The sequence below is a fragment of the Neomonachus schauinslandi genome, chromosome 7 (genome assembly GCF_002201575.2).
Source record: "Neomonachus schauinslandi chromosome 7, ASM220157v2, whole genome shotgun sequence".
Lineage (NCBI taxonomy): Eukaryota > Metazoa > Chordata > Mammalia > Carnivora > Phocidae > Neomonachus > Neomonachus schauinslandi.
Window position 1 is genome coordinate 59,672,957 of NC_058409.1, and position 4,868 is coordinate 59,677,824.

The following is a 4,868-nucleotide window of genomic DNA, read 5'->3' on the forward strand; positions in this document are numbered from 1 at the left end:
GTGATAATATAGAAATAGTAATTCCAAGGTTATCTGGAAGTTCAGAATTTAAAGTATTTTGTAAGTTTGCATTTTTAGAAGTTATATCCCAGTTTTGTTTTAAAAAAAGTAGTCTTCTCTTTCCCGGAGCTGTTTAGGGAAGACTCTTGTCAGTATGGTAGAACACTTTATTCAAGGGCTTTCTTGTCATTTACTTTGCTGTTCAGAGGCCCCCCGGTTCAGTTTGTAAAAGAGGGTAACAGTCTTGTAGTTTCTTACCTTTTCCATCTGGTTGTGGTGCCAAGGCTTGTTTCATTGGTCTGATTAGACATCCATTAACTCTCCTAGGTGCTACTTGAAATAAGCAACTGAGCTAAGAACAGTGTGCTTGCTATGCAAACACAGCTTCATGGCAAATCTCCTAAATCCCCTTCCAGTGAGATTGTGTCCCTTAAACTCTTCTTTAATAGAAATTCTGCAGCCACCACTGCTCTTCTTACATATGGATTTCTGCATAGTCTTTCCCAGTTCTTGACAGATACTGAAGATTGGCTTCCCCTGAATTTTCACCAGAGCTTCTCTAATATGCCTTGTGTGTTAAAGAGAGCTTATGTGTAAAAAGTACATTGTATTTCCCTAAGTAGGTTTCCACACATGAACTAGGGTTCCGTACATGACCTGCACAAAACTTAGAAAGCAGATGGGAACAATGTGGGGTAGAGGATCATGCATAGAGAAACTGAATCTCTTGGGCAGCTGTGGTAATAAGTTTACAGTCTAGTACCATCTTTGATGCCAAGTGTGAATGACAATGATTTGGGTTTCTGATAAAATAGTCTTACGTTGGACATTTCTTTTGGCTGCATTACTCTTGGCTGTGAATATAGGTTTGGTTCCAGCCCTCTCAGAATTCTGTAACCTCTTAATACTCTATAGTGAATTTTTTGTTGTTTTTTTTAATACCTGGAGTGGATTCTGTATTCTGTAACTAAGAATCTTGATTCATGTACCTATTTGTACCAAAGATGGTTATAGGGAACACACCCTGAAGAATATGGGAATCTAGTATTGACTTTTTGGCCCTGTTTAGCCTAAAACCAAGGAGGACTCTTGCCGTTAGAGAATGGGAAACAGATAGTTCACATCATTCCGTAATGAAATTTTCATTGTGGTTGTTTTGAGTATCCATTGGTAGTATCAATGGTAGTTGTGGTAGGCTATAGGTACTTGAAGGATAAACATAATTTACAGTCCAACTGGGACACTTTTGAAAGTGAAAATGTCATTAACAATTCCAAGATAACAGACATAAGCAGAATGGTGCCAAACTGGGATATGTAGTCACCCTAGATATGGTAAGACCATACAGATATGGTGATTGCCCTACAGGGTGAGACCCTGTAAGGTAAGGTAAACTGGCTCTTTCTAACTGTGCTGGAGGGCTTACAGAAAGAAAATAATAGCTTAAGATTTAAAATTCACAGCTCAAGTCATGGTAAAAAACAAAACAAAACAAAACAAAAACAAAAACCCAGGGAGTTTCTATGACTGATCTACAGCTCTTATCAAGGGGCTGACATAGTTGCAAATCAGACACACAGGTCTGATCCTGTAAATTGGTAAAATGTGTTGTAGGTGGAATTCACAGCCTTGCCAGATCTCTTAATGAATATGAGGGCACTGATTTTTACAAAAGAGAAGAAACTTGAAATAAGAATGGTAACTTGGGGATAATTAGACAACTTTAAGGATATTGAACCCATAAACTCCACTAAGTTTTTCTTGCTAGCAGAAGCAACCCTGTCAGGTGAAGCTATTCTGACTTCACCAAAGATAGTTACCTTGCCAGGGGGTGCCGATTTTCCTCAATGTCTCTAGACAATTGGAATCACACTCTAGCATATCCCAGGGAACCAATTGCAAAGTCAAATATGGGAGAATAAAAATTGGAAGGTTTTGCTAATTTATGCAACCAAAGATGGAGGAATATGTGGGAGAATGGATTCTGGAGGTGCTAGCTCAGAGAGGGAAGTGTATAATTTTAGATTGGGCTGAATTTTTTTAATAGCATGCAGCAACTCTCAGGAGTTTTAATAGGTTCTCTTACCAGATTTTGGGTTAAATATTCTGGTTTGAGCAGCTGGCAGTATTTCTAACCATTTACTCAGTTGATTAAGATGTGGCCTCAAGAGTGACATGCCCTAAATGAAATAGACCAGAAATTCATTGGTATAATATAGAGGAAGAAAATAAATTTAACAACTTAGAGAATTGAGATATAGGAATGGATTTATTATGCATGTCCTGCTCTCCATCCCCAAAACTATTTTCCTCTGTGAAGGCCCCAGAGGACACTTATTGTCATAGCACTGAGCTGAAAAATACATTGGGAACATAGCATCAGCATTTTTGAAAAGTGCTCTAGTTACTGTCCTCTGTAGGCTATGGATGAAGGCAGGAGATGCTATCCTTGATTCCTTAATCTCAGTGGGAATGCCGGGATCCTGGAGATAGCAGCATCACAGTGTTAAGGGGCTGTAGGGCAGGAATGTTAATCAGATTAGATCATGTTTGTTAATGGTAAAGTAATCTATGACAGGTATATCAGGGCAGTCCACTAAAGAACTCACATTCATCTGAATAATCGTAATCTTAATAAAATCTAGTCCTTGTATAAAAAGACCTTGTTTGAACCATCATGGTGGATTCCCAGAGCTGAGTCTGTTGATAACTCAACAAGAGAGCTCTCGACTGAAGAGGAGACCTCCTAAAAAAGGGTCTTTGGTCTTCATATTTAATGTTGAGCATTATCATGAATATGATAATGATATGAAATTTTATGCTTATCCATTAGGTATCTTTCTTTTTTGTATCACTTCTGGTATGTTCTGATCTTCAGGTAAAGAACTTAATCCTAGTCCCATGGATACCTTTATTATTAACCCAACAGGTAGTGATTATAGCCCTATAATTGTTAGTGCTTCAGGAGCATAGCCTAAGAGATGTCTGTCTTCCTGGGAGGTCTGGAACAATATGGCAATGAAAGTGATATTTGATATGAATAGAAGTTGACTGAGCAGGTAATATGGAGAAGGACAGATATGGCAGAAGGAAACACATATGGAAAGACTGGACTTTACCATGTGAGGAGAACTATGAATACATGTCTATGGGCAGTCACATATAATGTATTTAAAGGAGTGAAAGATTAACCTGGAAATAATTGAGGGAACAGGTCATTGTACTCAACTAAAGACTTAGAATCTTGACTTGAGGTAATGGAGACATTCCTGAGGAGATTTTGGAGGATTTTAAGAAAGGGGATTGCATAGCAGATAAGTGTGAGTAGAATAGGGACAGATACTCCATTTAGGAGATTATTGGAATAGTTCAGATGAAAAATAATAGGACATAAACTTAGACAGTGGGGTGAGAGGAAAGAGCAAGAAGAGGTATTGAGGAGGTTGGTTCAATAAATTTTGGGAACCAACTGGCAAGTCACAAATGTCTGTTAGGTATCTAATTTGGGTGCTGGGTGGATGGTGATACCAATTTCTGTAATCAGGGAGGAATAGGAGAGGGTAGGAGTTTGAGATGGGAGATGCCTATAGGCAGATCCTATAATGGAGATCCAAGTAGACAGTTTGGTTTATGGATCTGGGGCAGAATAAAGAGATCTGGACTAGAAATTTGGAAATGTTACAGATGCTGTCAGTGTCCTACCCATATTTCTTTGCCCTTACTGCATCCTGACCCATCTCTCCGTTGCCAGTTACTGCCCTCTAAGGCTGCTCTCCTTGTGTTCATGGCAAGGTGAAGATTTAATGCCTCCCAGGAGCAGCCTTCATGCAGCAACTCTCAGGAGTTGTGAATAAATACCCCAACTTATTTGTCCCTTGACTAGAATATGTCTAGAGTGTGTTGTACATCATTTCCTGGAGCTCCCCAGCAGGACTTAGCTCTTTTGCCCATTGTGGTATCTTGCTTGATAAAGTTCACCTTATTAACTCCCTTCTCTTTCTTGTCTTCCTTGCTCCCCTAATGATGTTTCCTAATGATGTTGGCATTACCTCCAAAATAAACTACTTGTGTTTAAATCCTAGTCTCAGGATCTGCTTCTCAGGAAATCAAAACTAAGACAAGCAGTAATGGGCATGGAGGCAAAGTTGACTAGTTGACTGCATTTGAAAAATAGCTAAAATAAGCTTTTACAAAAACATAGAATTATTAGAATATAATGCCCAGGAACCCTTCCAGGGCCCTGGAAGAGAGCTACATAAGTGAATGTGTGTGTGTGTGTGTGTCTGTGTGTGTTTACAGAGCTTTGATCTTATACACAATGGTGGACACAGGTTAAATAGTTCCTGTGAGCTTGTCATCTTCATCTTTGATGCTAAAACTTGAAGTTTAGCATAGCAGGCAATTGGGAAGGGAAAATGGATGTAAGGTATTGGAGAGCAAGGACAAGCTAGAATCCAAAAAGAGCTGGGACTGTAAGAATGAACTGGGGCCTGTGTCAGTGTTCACTGCCTCCACCTTTGTTACTGTAGTGCCCTTTGTTTAAAATGGCCCAGAGCTGAATGAATGGCTCAGGGATTGAAGATGTTGAAGAAAGATCCAGGAGAAGGTGGAGCATCTGCCAGCCTGGGTGCTGCCCTCTGCCAACAAGGTGAGCCAGCAGATAAATGATAATTTGCTTGAGCTACAAATGTACCTTGACCCCACCATGTGAAGGTTAAAAAACGATACGGCTGCTTCTTCACTTCCACCTTCTAAATCTCATGCAAATAGGTCTCTCTAATATGGCTTATCTTAACCAGAAACATACAGGGAAATTAATTCTGGGAAACATAGTTCAACTTACCTGTATTTTTCTTCCAGGCAAAATG